This window comes from Trachypithecus francoisi, unplaced genomic scaffold, assembly GCF_009764315.1.
Source record: "Trachypithecus francoisi isolate TF-2019V2 unplaced genomic scaffold, Tfra_2.0 Lachesis_group4, whole genome shotgun sequence".
Classification (NCBI taxonomy): Eukaryota; Metazoa; Chordata; class Mammalia; order Primates; family Cercopithecidae; genus Trachypithecus; species Trachypithecus francoisi.
Window position 1 is genome coordinate 8,662,430 of NW_022681469.1, and position 16,050 is coordinate 8,678,479.

At 43.0% G+C, this 16,050-nt stretch overlaps 1 long non-coding RNA gene and 2 pseudogenes across 1 annotated transcript; 2 read left to right on the plus strand and 1 right to left on the minus strand.

The window, feature by feature from the left end:
- Window positions 1-3,366: 3,366 nt before the first annotated feature.
- On the plus strand, window positions 3,367-6,431 carry LOC117073168. The gene is made up of 3 exons (XR_004433142.1): window positions 3,367-3,535; window positions 5,352-5,540; window positions 5,772-6,431. It is a non-coding gene; the product is annotated as an uncharacterized LOC117073168 (long non-coding RNA).
- A 2,250-nt stretch (window positions 6,432-8,681) lies between these two features.
- LOC117073167 lies at window positions 8,682-11,806 on the minus strand (annotated as a pseudogene).
- Window positions 11,807-12,771: 965 nt separating this feature from the next.
- LOC117073386 lies at window positions 12,772-14,417 on the plus strand (annotated as a pseudogene).
- Window positions 14,418-16,050: the final 1,633 nt, after the last annotated feature.

The window sequence follows — 16,050 nt, forward strand, 5'->3', positions numbered from 1 at the left end:
ACTGAATTAAAATCTACCATTTTCTTAGTATTTAATCCATCTGTCCTTTATTTTTTCCTGCCTTCTCTTGAGGTAATTGAGCACTTACTGGAATTATGATTCTATTTCATCTCCTTTATTGACTTATTATTTGTTCACCCCTTTAAAAAGTTTAATCCTTGGTACAGGAGTTATATGTTTTTAATTAATTAGAGTGTATCATTAAATAATATTGTATGTATTCACAGATAGTTTAAGGCCTCAAATTATCATAGTCCCACTTCTCTGCTATTACATATATTATACATATTACATATAATTATTAGCCTACATATCTCTATATTATTAGATACTATATATATATTCTATCTCTCTCTCTCTCTCTCTCTCTCTATCCGTCCATCTTGGGAATTCACTGAGAGATATAGATAAGCCAAAGGCAGGCTTAAAACAAAGCAAGGGCCGGGTAAGGTGGCTCATGTCTGCAATCCCAGCACTTTGGGAAGCTGAGGTGGGCAGATCACGAGGTCAGGAGATCGAGATCATCCGGGTCAACATGGTGAAATCCCGTCTCTACTAAAATTACAAAAATTAGCCAGGTGTGGTGGCACCTACCTGTAATCCCAGCTACTTGGGAGGCTGAGGCAGGAGAATCGCTTGAACCTGGGAGGCGGAGGTTGCAGTGAGCCGAGATCGTGCCACTGCACTCCAGCCTAGTGACAGAGCCAGATTCCGTCTCAAAAACAAATCAACAAACAAACAAGCAAACAAAAAGTAGCTAGATAAAGAAAACATTTTTAGGTGAATCATGAAAAATAAAAGCATTTATTATGAACTATAAAAGTCATACAGAGTAGCAGCATAAAAGATGATCTACATCTTATGTTAACATAAGGCTTTTATTTTTATATAAGACTCACTTCACACCTTCATATTATTCATATAATTTTAATCTAATGACAACTTAGTTATCTTGGCTGTCTCTCCAATGTATTGTATAATAAGTTCTTATAGGGTAGGGAGTTTACCGTATGCAAGTGACTCTTGTTCTTCTCTCCTACCCCTTTCCTCCCTGTTCTCCTCTTCCCCTCTTTCCCACTCTCTTCTCTTTTTATCGCTTCTCACCTCCTTTCTCCCTATCCTACATTCTCTCACTCCCTCTTTCCTCATCTTATCTTTTTAAATCTCCCCGTTTTTAAAATTATTAGGTTTTATTTTAAAGAGCAGTTTTAAGTTTACAGAAAAATGGGAATGATAAATACTGGGAGTTCCCCTATACTCCTCACCATCTGCCCCAACAATTCCCCCTATTAGTAACATCTTGCCTTAGTGTGGTACATTTGTTGTAATTGATGAGCCAATATTGATAAATTATTATTAATTAAAGTCCATAGTTTACATTAAAATTCAGCCTTGGTGTTGTATATTCTATGGGCTTTGATGAATGTGTAGTGACATGTATCCACCATTACAGTATCATACAGAAAAATTTCACTACCCTAAAAATTCCCTATATTCCACCTATCCATCTCTCCCTCCATCCCCTGGAACTGCCAGCAACCACTGATTGGTTTACTGTCTCCGTCATTTTGTCTCTTACAGAATGCCATATAGCTGGAATCATACAGTATATAGCCTTTTCAGATTGACTTAGTTCACTTAGCAATATGCATTTAAGTTTTCTTTATGCTTTCTCATGACTTGTTAGCTCAGTTGCTTTTTGATTGAATAAGATTCCATGGTCTAGATGTGCCACACTTTATCCATACACCTATTGAAAGACATCTTGGTTGTTTCTAAGTTTTCACAATTATGAATAAAGCTGCTATAAACCTTAGCGGGCAGATTTTTGTGTGGACATAAGTAATGCATTTTTAAATAATGGGATGAGAAAGGAGAGCTTTCTAAGAATGACAGTACCATAAAGAAAACATTTGTTTAAATTTCCAAACAGCAAGAAACTCACATTGCAAACAAGAGACAAACAGCAGGGGGTGGTATTTGCAAAATATGTGACCATAGTTGACAGTTCTATTTCACTCAGTACACTGTGAACTTAAAGGAGAGAAGATTCTCAAACTCTTTGACCATTTTATTATATTTTATTTTATTACCTGCATGTCTGTGGTAGGAGAGAGACATATCAGTGATTCTCTTTAGATTTGTCCAAAACATCTTATAAGAATTTAGACCTGTTAGGAATTACTAGATTTCTATTTACATCTCACTGTTAGGAAAACACATTTTGAAATGAAACCACCATAATTCTACAGACTTTTAGAGAGGAAAAGTTATAACTATTATTATATGAAAAGTTAACTTTACAATATTAATATGAGAGAATATTTTGGAAGTCAAATGCAGCTTTCATTGCAAAGTGCGAATTGTATATGTTATCTGCGTTAGAACCACCCTCCTCTCCAAACCAAATCAAAGAATCAAGAGTTACCCGTATCTCACACTCTCACTTATGATTTCTTTAAAAACTGAATCCATCTAAATGCAAATGTGCAAGTAACTGATCAAGCTCTGCTTCATTCACCTGAGAAAGTTCCCAGAGAGGAGCTCCATGCCCTCCTGCTCCCACCACCACAACACAGAAGCTCCCAGCATGACCAGGGCCACCCTCTTCCCTTCTCCCAAGCCCCTTGTTAAGTGCTTGTCACTTTGGCTAAATCACATCATGAATGGGGTTAGATGTCTTCCTGGTCCCTGTGGAAATGAAATCCTCCTGGGTGGGGAAATCTCCCAAGCCTGGCCCCCCGCGTCAGGTCAGAGCACAGGTAACATGAGGGCAGGGCATTTGGTGGAAGTAAGAGGGAGCCATAGAATGTTTCAGGCAAGATGCCTGCTCCTTGTGCAGTGGAACACGGGGAGTGCCCTTGGGTTCAGTCCTCACTGCCATCTAGAATTCAATATAGAAAACTCTCTTGGCCAGGCTCACGCCTGTAATTCCAGCACTTTGGGAGGCTGAAGCAGGTGTATCACTTGAGCTCAGGAGTTCAAGACTAGCTTGGGCAACATAGGGAGACCCCATTTCTTAAAAAAATAAACAAAAATAAGAAATTGTCTTTATGGCGCACTGCAGATGGTGACTGGGAGATGTGTATATGTTCAGCCTGGGCCAGTAACAGGCAACTGTTGGCCAGCCCTGGGATGCAGCCATACCCAGATGTTTAGTGGCTTTTCTGGGTATCAGTGCTCCTGCTAATTCTGGTAAAAAGTTTGTTTTGCATAAAAGCATCACAGAGGTGTGGTGGGAAAAGGAAGTAGAGCTGTTTTACGAACAGCTTCTTACCCTGGCTGTCTCTCAGGGCTTTGAGTCACCCACTGAGGGCGGCTTTGTACGGAAACCCACACACATTGTTATTTTCCTGTTCTCAGGGACATGATCCCTTTCTCTCTAGCAGACCAAATTTGTGGCCAGGTTTATCATGTCTCATTGCTCTTGTATTTTTATAAAGGGCCTGTAAGCCAATGAGAGAGACTGCCTAGGAGAGGGAGGGTTGCTCCGAGGCCATCTGTAGACCTTGTAAGAAATTCCAGGACCTGGAAGGTAACAAGACTTGTTTTGTTTTCTTTCATTTTCTCTTCTCTCCCCCACCCCCACCCTCAGTTCTACTAGTAACAGTCTGTGCCAGCCTGGACAAGACACTTGATCTTTCTAAACCTCAGTTTCTTCATTCCTGATTTAGGAGAAAAAATCATATACCCTAAAGTCCCAGATATGTGCCAACTGAAAATATGACTGATGCTATATTTTTAAGAACCTAAAATCTGGAATAGAATGAGCTCAGATGGTACCCTATGGTGACACTAATGAGCTTATTTCTTGTGTTTGTGAAAGAGCATTTTCATACATGCACATAGTGGCTGCTGCACCCCCTATGTGGATACACATATGGCTTCCCCACAAATTGCAGGACAAGGAAAGGTCACCTGAACATCCTTCCCCCACCCTGGTCTTCCCCAGAAGTTATGGGATAGTCTTTGAAGAACAGGCTGAAAATTCACCTTCTGATTTTAATCTTATTTTATTCCCATCGCCTTTTGTTGTTGATTATACCACTCAGCTTGATGGAAGTATTTTCCATTTTAAAGACTGGAGAAAGATTTCAGGAATAAGACTCAAGATGATCTGCAGTTATATATAGATATATAAAACTGTGTGTGTGTATATATATATACAGTTACATTTATGCATATATTTTTCAAAGCAGTTTCAGGTTTACAGAACAATAGGAACGAAAAACACTGAGAGTTCCCCTATACTCCTCACCATTTGCCCCAATAATTTCCCCTATTACTAACATCTTGCCTTAATGAGGTATTTTATATATATATATTATATATATATATATATATATATATGAAGAATTAGTTAAAACCCCTCTGTTAGCAAGAATGAAGTCATAGATGGCAAGAGCTTCATTACTAGGCAGTTACCCTGACTCATAACCCTCTAACTGGCAGATCCTCACAACTACACGTTATGTTTTTCTAATCAGCATGCCATTTATCTTTTGGAAACTCCAGTGAGGGAAATAGAGAGAATATTATTGCTACTTTTGGCAAATGAGAGTAGGATAATCTGTCCAAGGTCAACCACTAGTTTCAGAGCATTTCACCGGTTTTCCAGTGGGCATCTCCACCTTCCCCTTCTCCACCATGCCCCTTACAGTGGAGGGAACCATTCTTTACTCTCATTAGCTCAGAGATGATGCTCTTTCCCAGTCTGAGGCACGAGCTGTTTCTTTCTTTCCTTCTTTTCCTCCTCCCTCCCTCCCTCCCTTCTTTCCTTCCTTCCTTCCTTCCTTTCTTCCTTCCTTTCTTTTTCTTTCTTTCTTTTCGAGACAGGGTCTTGCTCTGTCACCCAGGCTGGAGTGCAGTGGTGCGAGCTCGGCTCACTGCAAACTCCACCTCCTGGGTTCACGCTGGGACTACAGGCGCCCGCCACAACGCCCAGCTAATTTTTTTTTTTTTTTGTATTTTTAGTAGAGACGGGGTTTCACCGTATTAGCCAAGATGGTCTCAATCTCCTGACCTCAAGCGATCAGCCTGCCTTGGCCTCCCAGGGCATTTTTGTTTTTGTTAAAAGAATAAAAGGTCTTATCCAAAATCAAGTATCATAACCATTAAGCACAGATGTATCTTTCTAACATTCCCTAAATTCTCAATGTTAATCACGTGATAGGGAAAAATGACCAAAAAAAAAATGCTCAATTTCTGCAATAATGTCACCTATATGGCTCACTGCAACCTTGGCCTCCTGGGCTCAAGTGATCCTCCTATGTCAGCCTCCTGAGTAGCTGAGACTATAGGCATGCACCACTGTGCCAGGTTAATTTTTGTTTTGTTTTATGCTTTGGTAGAGATGGGATTTTGCCATGTGGCCCAGGTGATCCTCCGGTCTCGGCCTCCTTCCCAAAGTGGTGGGATTACAGGCATTAGCCACCGTGCCTGAACAGGTTAAACTGGTAAAACCATATTCCATGGGTGAGGCATTTAATACCATTTTAAAATGAATTAATGGAAGGATTGATGGATATAAGATGAGTGAGGTGAGTTGATGTCCAACCCAGAATAGGCATTTTTTTTTTGGAGGGGGGCAATGATAGTGCCATCCAGAGGGCTGGTGTGGCACTTGGGTGGGGTTCTCTGTAGTGGTGGTTTGGGCTAGAGGGACAGCACTGTGACTGGAGAGGAAAAACTCCTCAATAAAATAATTGAGGAAAATGAGAACAATCCTGATGCTTCTGAGAAGCCCCCTTTTCACTTCTCTTTCTGTTCAGGCTGGATTCTGAGACAGCAGCAATTTCAAGTTCTCGTTCTTGGAGGAAATGGCCCGCCACCAACCTCTTGGCCAAACACAGCACATGAATAGCCCTGCTGCACACAGTCCTGGAGGGCTGACCCCTCTCAGCGCACAGGGGCAGCCGCAGGCACTACAGGCACTCAGTTTGCCTGCAGGCAAACGTGAAAAACCTGCCTCTCCCTTTGATATCCTTTCACCCCCTCAGTCTCGGGTGCAGACTTGGCCTCATGTCACTGCTGCTTTAGGAAATTCTGGAAATCTTAGTTTCCTGGTGGTTAAAAGGGGTAGATGGTATTACAAGATCGCCAGGTCCCTGGCCTCCCCAAGTGTAGGAATATCCGCTTCCAAGTCCACCCGCCCCTCTGCGGCTCTTTCAGCGTTGCCTTATCTTCCCCTCGCACACCTCGCCAGGCACCTACCTGGTACCACCGGTTTTCCTCTGATGCTCAGGAGCCCCTCCTTACCGGCCCTCTGTGGAGACCCACATTCAAGACCATCCAGAGAATCATCCAAGCACATGAGAAAACAGAGAGTCTTGAGTTCAAAACCGTCAGCATTGCAAACAAGATGGCTTAAAAAAATTGTTGGTTTTCCCATTTGCTATCCCCCTTATGCAATCACATCTTTTTTTTTTTGATAGTACCAATTTTATTAAATATTATTCATCAAAACTGAGAAGTTTTCTACCATTACTTTTCAAGATATTTTGTCCCTTCTCTTTGTCCTCCTCTTCTGGGATTCCTATTTGATATATGTTGGTACACTTGATGTTCTCCCACAGGTCTCTGAGATTCTATATATTTATTTTAATCCTTTTTTCCTTTTAAAAAATTTTCTTTTATTTATTTATTTTCTTTATAAGTGGTAGTTTATTTACAAGTTTTAAAAATACTTTATGTTCTAGGGTACATGTGCACAATATTTGTTACATATGTATACATGTGCCATGTTGGTGTGCTGAACCCACTAACTCGTCATTTACATCAGGCATATCTCTTAATGCTATGTCTCCCCCCTCCCCCCACCCCACAACAGGTGTGTGATGTTCTCCTTCCTGTGTCCAAGTGATCTCATTGTTCAATTCCCACCTATGAGTAAGAATATGTGGTGTTTGGTTTTCTGTTCTTGTGAAAGTTTGCTGAGAATGATGGTTTCCAGCTGCATCCATGTCCCTACAAAGGACACGAACTCATCCTTTTTTATAGCTGCATAGTATTCCATGGTGTATATGTGCCACATTTTCTTAATCCAGTCTGTCACTGATGGACATTTGGGTTGATTCCAAGTCTTTGCTATTGTGAATAGTGCCGCAATAAACATACGTGTGCACGTGTCTTTATAGCAGCATGATTTATAATCCTTTGGGTATATACCCAGTAATGGGATGGCTGGGTCAAATGGTATTTCTAGTTCTGGATCCTTGAGGAATTGCCACACTGTCTTCCACAATGGTTGAACTAGTTTACAGTCCCACCAACAGTGTAAAAGTGTTCCTATTTCTCCACATCCTCTCCAGCACCTGCTGCTACCTGGCTTTTTAATGATTGCCATTCTAACTGGTGTGAGATGGTATCTCATTGTAGTTTTGATTTGCATTCCTCTGATGACTAGTGCTGATGAGCATTTTTTCATGTGTCTGTTGTCTGCATAAATGTCTTCTTTTGAGAAGTGTCTGTTTATATCCTTTGCTCACTTTTTGATGGGGTTGTTTGTTTTTTTCATGTAAATTTGATTGAGTTCTTCGTAGGTTCTGGATATTAACCCTCTGTCAGATGAGTAGATTGCAAAAATTTTCTCCCATTCTGTAGGTTGCCTGTTGACTCTGATGGTAGTTTCTTTTGCTGTGCAGAAGCTCTTTAGTTTACTTAGATCCCATTTGTCAATTTTGGCTTTTGTTGCCATTGCTTTTGGTGTTTTAGACATGAAGTCCTTGCCCATGCCTATATCCTGAATGGTATTTCCTAGGTTTTCTTCTAGGGTTTTTATGGTTTTAGGTCTAACATTTAAGTCTCTAATCCATCTTGAATTAATTTTTGTATAAGTAGTAAGGATGGGATCCAGTTTCAGGTTTTTATTTATGGCTAGCCAGTTTTCCCAGCACCATTTATTAAATAGGGAATCCTTTCCCCATTTCTTGTTTTTGTCAAGTTTGTCAAAGATGAGATGGTTGTAGATGTGTGGTGTTATTTCTGAGGGCTCTTTTCTGTTCCATTGGTCTATATCTCTGTTTTGGTCCCAGTACCATGCTGTTGTGGTTACTGTAGCCTTGTAGTGTAGTTTGCAGTCAGGTAGCGTGATGCCTCCAGCTTCATTCTTTTGGCTTAGGATTGTCTTGGCAATGCGGGGTCTTTTTTGGTTCCATATGAACTTTAAAGTAGCTTTTCCAATTCTGTGAAGAAAGACATTGGTAGCTTAACAGGGATGATATTGAATCTATAAATTACCTTGGGCAGTATGGCCATTTTCACGATATTGATTTTCCTATCCATGAGCATGGAATGTTCTTCCATTTGTTTGTGTCCTCTTTTATTTCATTGAGTAGTGGTTTGTAGTTCTCCTTGAAGAGGCCCTCACATCCCTTGTAAGTTGCAAGCACATCTTTTGAAAAGGTCCACCCAAATATCATTCTTGAAAAGAAAATAATCTTCCTTGGAAAGATGAGGTTTTTGGTTTTTTTTTTTTTTTTGAGACAGAGTCTCACTCTGTCACCCAGTCTGGAGTGCAGTATTGCAATCTCGGCTCACTGCAACCTCCACTTCCTGGGTTCAAGCAATTCTCCCACCTCTGCCTCCTGAGTAGCTGGGATTATAGGCATGGACCACCACGCCTGGGTAATTTTTGTTATTTTTAGTAGAGAAAGCGTTTCACCATGTTGGCCAGGCTGGTCTTGAACTTGTGGTCTCAGGTGATCCATCTGCCTCAGCCTCTCAAAATGCTGGGATTACAGGGATGAGCCACCACGCCCAGCCAAAAAGATAGATTTATGTTCAGGTTTGCTCTTTCTCTGAGTATCAGTAGAAATAATCAGCTTTGGCTATCGGTCAGGTTTCTCCAGAGAAACAGAAACAACAGGATATATCTAGTAAGAGATTTATTTCTAGAAATTGGCTCATGTGATTTCGGCGGCTGGCATGTCCAAAATCTGTGGTACAGGTGGGTAGGCTGGACACTCAGCCAGGAGTAGACACTGCAGTCTTGAGGTGGAATTCCTTCTCTGGGAAATCGGTTATTGCCTTAAGACTTTCAACTGCCTGGGTGATTTCCCTCTATGTTACGGAAGGTAATCCTTACTTCGCATTAACCACATCTGCAAAATACTCTCATAGCAGCAACACCTGGATTAGTGTTTGGTTAGACCATTGGGTACTATGGCCTCGCCAAGTGACACATAAGAATGACCATACACTCAGTTTGAAGGGCCCTCTCACAGATTGCAGGATGACAGAAAGTGCTTTGGTTTCTATCCAAAACATCAGCACTTGCTTGGATGTAAAGGCAAGGCTTGAGTTGTGTCATCAGAGCTGTGCGTGGATAACTCTTATTTGAATTGTGTGTACCGTGGGATAGACTTTGCAACCAGATTAGATTAGCTTCCATGGGACCTGGCTAAAGAATAGAGAGATTCCAGGAGGCAGTACTGGTGTTAAAAATACCCTCAGGCTCAATCACAAAGAAATTACTAGGGAATTACCTCATAGAAAGTGAGTTTTGACATTTAGTACTTCCGTGAAAATGATTCCAAAATTATTTATTTATTAATTTATTTTCCCTGGTAAAGTAATCACTGGCCAATTTAACTGTGTCTGTGTTGGGGGGCAAGGAGCTAGATACCATCATATGTGGCATGATCCCAAGGAACATTAGAAAATCGATTTATTCCAAAAAGCGTTTTTTATTTATAAAAACATTCTATTTGAAAATTTATTTTTGGAACCTATAAACGGTTAAATTCCAAAATAGTAGTAATACAGAATTTTTAACAATATTTTAATATTTCTTTTTACTCGAGTCCACCTTTGTGTTTTTCTTTCCATAAGCAAATACACTGGATTAAAGCAACAGTACTCTTATCTTCAAGCTCAGTGCCTGAGTTTCTTGAATACTATTTCCACTTAGAGTTTAGTAATTACTTAACTTCACATTATTCTGTCACAAATGATAATCTATATATAATCCTACCTATATAGTAAAAATCATAAAACTATTATAAGCCAAGTCAACAGAATTTATAAAGTTAATATAAAACCATAACTATACGGATACACATGTGCATTGGTCCCTATTAGAACTATGCCAACATGACAAGCATTATTTAAAGAATGAGTTTTTTGGGCATAGAGAAGTGAGGGGTCACTATCATCAAAAATTATTAGGAAGATTATAGGTAAAAAGAAATCAGCCTATGATTTTAACTAACTAAAGGAGGAAAAGGGAGCACGTCATCACAGCTGATGCAGTTAGGAAAATTCAGTTACCATTCTATCACAAACTGGTTGACTACTTCTAGAGCTCACAGTCAGGCTCTTCAGGCATTCTGTTACTCTCTCACTAAAAGTTTCCTTACACGGGACATAAAGCTACTTTTATGATAACAGAATATTACAATGCTGTTTAATCTGACAGTTAGCAAGCAATAGAAAAACAACTTGGAAATTGGGGGAGCCACACAGTCTCATTACCCCTGAAGACAGGGGCCAAAATGAGTCATTAAGAGACGGTATTTGATCAACTCAAATGCTGATCAATGATAGATTGGAGAAAGAAAACGTGGTACGTATACACCATGGATTGCTATGCAGTCATAAAAAGGAATTAGATTATGTCCTTTGCAGGTATATGGATGAAGCTGGAAGCCATTATCCTCAGCAAACTAATGCAGGAACAGAAAACCAAACACCACATGTTCTCACTTACAAGTGGGAGCTGAATAATGAGAACACACAGACACAGGGAGGGAACTAACACACACTGGTGTCTGTCGGGGAGGGTGGGGTGGGAGGAGGAAGAGCATCAGGAAAAATAGCTAACGTATGCCAGGCTATTAGGTGGCATAGTGATGGGTTGATAGGTGAAGCAAACCACCATGGCACACATTTGCCCATGTAACAAACCTGCACATCCTGCACATGTAACCCAGAACTTAAAATAAAAAAAAAGAAAAAGAAAAAACAGATAATATTCAAAGAGCACTGTATTATCTAATGTGATTTATAAAACAAGAAATGTGCAGCAATTTTCAATGGAAAATGCCATAGTGTTTGAAAACTAGGAATGTTTTGGTGCTGATTTTCATCACAGAGGTACACCAAGTCATTAAATTGGAACAAATTCCAAATTCACAATTACTTGCATCACCTCAGTTTACTAATCCAATAAATGAAAAAAAAAAGACAAATAAATAAAACAGCATTGTAGAGCCCAGCAGCTTAGTTTTTGGCTCCCTATGGATAAAATCTCCAGTTTGCCCATAGTTTTACCTAGAAATCCAGTTGTAGAATCAAATTGTGAATCCATTTCAGCTAATAATTTATTTTGGGTTTTAACTTCATGGCCTATTTCAATGGAAAAATATTTTATAGCAGTTACTTTGCTTCTCAGACTTTCAGTGAGTCTCTCGTTTTTTTCTTCACAGGCACTATACCCACTATTAGCATACCCATTGTTCCCAGAGTTGCCAGGAGGTACTCCTTCACCCAGGCCTGCATGCTCCATTCTGCTAGAGGAGAGAGGGAAAAGGTGGGCGCAGGAGGGTTGGGTGAGTGGGAAAGAGTTAGGGGTGACCTGGACCACATCTTCAGTACCAGGGCCCTGTGGAACCCTAACTTCTTCCCCTAAAGCGCCATGACATCAGTCCAAAAAGTATTTTTTCAATTGACCAGGCATAGGCTCTGCAATTCTGCAATTAGGGACTCACTCTTTAGCATTAATGCCTTGAGCCTGTTACAAGGCAACGCACTGAAACTTTGCACACAGCAAGGTCCTCACGTTGCTTTGGAAAGGGTTGTATGGGTCATTCTTCTGTGGAGCCTGGGTGGATTTTCTACCTGAGCACTGGAAGTAGGAGGTAAGAGGTAGGAGGAAAGGTATGGTGGGAACAGTGCAAGGAGGTGAGGGAGCTTGATGAGAAGTGCCCCTGGAGTAGTGACTGGTCCAAGACTGAGGTAGGAATAGGGAAGCACCAATCCTCTGTAGCATAAGGCATTGATCTGAGCCCAATGAATCAGTTCTTCTCTCCAATTGCTGGATGTACATGTCCCTACTCCCCACCCCTAACCTGGACCCATGACAATCTCCTACTCTTTGGGTAAGCAACTCATTTTGGTGTGTCTGGGACTTTCCCAGTTCAGCACTGAAAGTCCTTCAATCAGGGAATCCTCTCAGACCTGGGCCAACCAGGATGGTTGGTCACCCTTTGCACCACCATCACCATGGAAACGTAGGGGATAATTTCTTTTGTGAGTTTATCAAAGGGGGATGCTTTGCCGGGCACACTTTAGTTTGGGTACCAGCCCTGAGACCCTAAAAGTGGACAAGAACACATGACAGCCAGATGTTCAGTTGGAAATGACTGCTGACTTTCTTGATCTGGGTGGACAGCATCCATCAGCCTTCCCTGCCTTCCATTCACCGCCTCCCATTAGCTGGTGCTGGGAAAAGCAGGCATGTGGTGCATTCTGGGGCTGCCTACATGTTAAATACAGGTGCTGGGAAACGCAGGCTTGTGGTGCATTTTAGGGCTGTCTGTATGTTCTTCAGCAGGAAGCCCAGGCTACTGCTGAGAATACCTGAAGTCAGCAGACCTGGGTGTAAGTCTCAGCTCATCCCCTAAATAATGTGTGACTTCAGCAGGGTTTTCTTTTCTTGCCTCAATTTCCTCATCTGTAAAATGTGATGCTTTGTGTTGGATATCACATCCGCCTCCAGTGTGAACAATCCATGTATGTTTTCCCCTCTAGGACAAAATAGAAGGGCTTCGAATGGGTGGAGCAGGTGCCTTCTGCACAGGCAAGGGAGCTGCACTTGGTAAGGCTCTTATAAAGGTCAAGGGTTGTAGACTCAGAACTGGGGGGCAAACTTCCCACCTGGCAGTGAAAGGCACAAGACTGTATTTACCAACAACAAAGAAAACACATTTACCCCCAGAAATACAGCATATTAAGCTCTGAATTGCCATCCTCTTTTCAGTGAGGACAAGATTTTCCAAATAAAACTCAGTGATCATGAAAAATAGAGATCAGCTAGGGATGGGAGAGGGAGAAAGCATGAGATGGACCATGCAGTGAACGAGAAAACGGCGCCTGCCGGCCCCAGCCCAGGCCCTCAGGGTGGGAAGTGCATCGAGGGAAGGCCAGAAAGGGGCAGAGCTCAGCAGTCCCAAAGGGGAAGAGCCCTGGAGCTCTGGCCAGCTGGGTAATACCACAAACACTGTGTGAGTCCCTCCATTCTCTGTATGTGGGCTCAGGGATGGGAGCGGAGCTGCGGAGTCCTCACTGACCCAGAGTGCCAGTGCCTCTGGATGCCTTTGCCTTCTGTCTTTTGGCGCCTCCTCCTCTGAATGCAGTTTTTACACGCTCACTCTTCACCCACTCTCACAGGCTGAGGACAAGACAGGTTGGCTCCAGGATCACTGCTGCTGCTGATCCTCCTGGTGGGCAAAACAGGCTGAGGGGAAAGTGCCACAGGGAACAGCATCCTCGGCCAGCTCGTGTTTGAGTCCAAGCTGGGGGCCCAATCAGTAACCAGGACGTGCCAGGTGGAGACAGGAACATGGAACAGGAGGAAAGTCCTGGTGGTCGACATGCTCTCCATCTTTGAGTCAAAGGTCCAGACTCAAGAGCTATACAAGAACATTGGGGACTGCTACCTGCTCTCTGCCCCGGGGCCCCATGTGCTGCTTCTGGTGATCCAGCTGGGGCATTTCACTGCTTAGGACATGGTGGCCGTCAGGAGGGTGAAGGAGGTTTTTGGGGCAGGGGCCATGAGACATGTGGCCATCCTCTTCACCCACAAAGAGGTCTTAGGGGCCAGGCCCTAGATGACTATGTAGCAAACATGGACAACCGCAGCCTGAAGGACCTGGTGCAGGGGTGTGTGAGGAGGTACTACACCTTCCACAACCGGGCCGCCGTGGAGGAGCAGAGGCAGCAGCGGGCAGAGCTCCTGGCTGCGATCAAGAGGCTGGGGAGGGAGCGAGAGGGCTCCTTCCACAGCAACGACCTCTTCCTGGATGCCCAGCTGCTCCAGAGAGGCAGGCTGCAGCCTGCCAAGAAGACTACAGGCAGTACCTAGCCAGTGTGGAATGGCAGGTGGAGAAGCAGAGGTGAGAGCTGAGGGAGGATGAGAGTAACCGGCCATGCAAAGTGCTCCCCAGAGTTAAACAGCAGATGCTTTCTTAGGTTGTCATGTCTGCCTTTTTATTACATGTGGTTTGATTGTTCTTGCCATTTTAATGAACTTGTGTGTCACTTGTGGACACTGAGCATTTTAGGTGATTTCTACAGCATGCCTTTTTTCTTTCCCAGAGTTGTCATCTCTGTTTATGTGTCTACAGCCCTTTGCTTGCTTTTTACAGAATTTCACTCCCAATTTCTCTTCCTTGCAACAGAAATATCATCAATTTTCCATCCAGTGCTTTTAGATAAATAAAATATTGGCTGGGTGTGGTGGCTCACGCCTGCAATCCTAGCACTTTGGGAGGCCAAGGCGGGCAGATCACTTGAGGTCAGGAGTTCGATACCAACCTGGCCAACATGGTGAAACCCTGTCTCTACTAAAAATACAAAAATTAGCCGGAAAATCACTTGAACCATGAGGTGGAGGTTGTAGTGAGCCGAGATTGAGCCACTGCACTCCAGCCTGGACAACAGAGTGAGACTCTGTCTCAGAAAAAAAAAAAAGAAAGAAAGAAAAAGAAAAACTAGTTTTTTTTGTTTTGTTTTGTTTTTAACTTCTGAGTGTAAATCATAAACTGGCTGGGTATGGCCATGGAATATTTGGTGGCTTGCAGGAAGAAAGGTGCTTGGCTACGAGGCTCTGAGAATGTCTCACCCTGGGCCCTGCTTTCTGCATTCCTGATGTCCAGAGGAGAAATGTGCTATGAGACAAGCTGCTGGCAGAATTCCTTACTTTATTCATAGATATGCTCAGATTTATTCGCAGGCTGAAAAGATGATGCCCTGCCCCCACCTCAGAAAGCAAGGATGGCGAGGTCAATCTGCTGAACCAAGCAGGGGACCCTGGAGGTGTGGAGGAGGTTGGAGGACAAGGGGCTGGACTTGAGGGAAAGAGAGCAAGGGGTTGCAGTGGCTGGATGGGGCCTGCCTTGGGGAAAGCAAGGAGAGCAGCTGGGAAACGTAGGACCTGGGAGGTCCTGGAGCAGGAGTTTTAAGGGCCAGAGAGCAGAAAACCTGGGCTCAGCAGACTATATGGTAGATGTTCCAGCTACTTATCTCAACTATGCTGCATAGAAAAAGGCCACTATGGATGAGACTGTACGTGATGTGCAAGGCTTTGATCCCTAGAACTTCATGAGCACTGAACTCTGAATTTCATGCAGTTTTCATGTGTGAAGATGAAATGTTATTTTTCTTCTGATTTCTTCAACCATTTGGAAATGTAAACACCCCTCTTAGCTCATAGCTGTACAAAACAGGTGATGGGCCAGATTTAGGCTGAGGGCTGTCATCTGTTTCACTGATTTCCCATTGTTGGCCGGGCTGCACTGCAATGCCACATCTCTAACCCCAAACTCAGTACCATCCAGGACAGTGACGTGTGATGTCCGTGGGAATTTGAGGAAAGGGTAGTGGTCCCCATCTCAATGGCAGTAAAGAGAAGAAGGCAGACATGGGGCTCAAGTATGGGCAGGTCGGGAATTCAGTGGAAACAGGTAATCAGATGAAGAGGAAGCCCCTGGGTCTCTCCACCACACCTTCTTCTTTGTGTTCGGTAAGGGAGACCTGCAGCCATCCTGGACAGGCCATGGCTGGATGGGCAAGTGACTACTCTGGGGTGCTCGGCTGTGATGCCCCTTAGCAGCATCCTTCAGCTCTGCTGCTGGCAATGAAGCTCCATGTCTGGTTCCATGGCATTGACTCCTGCATCCTCTAGCACAGAACTGATTCCAAACATGTGCAGGGAGTGTGTTGTGTGCCAGCTCCCTAAACCCTGGGAACCCTGAGTTCTCAGACTAAGGACCACCTCCTCAATGCAGTGTTCCCAAACTGCTCCAATGAGCTTGATTTAATTCAGTCCAG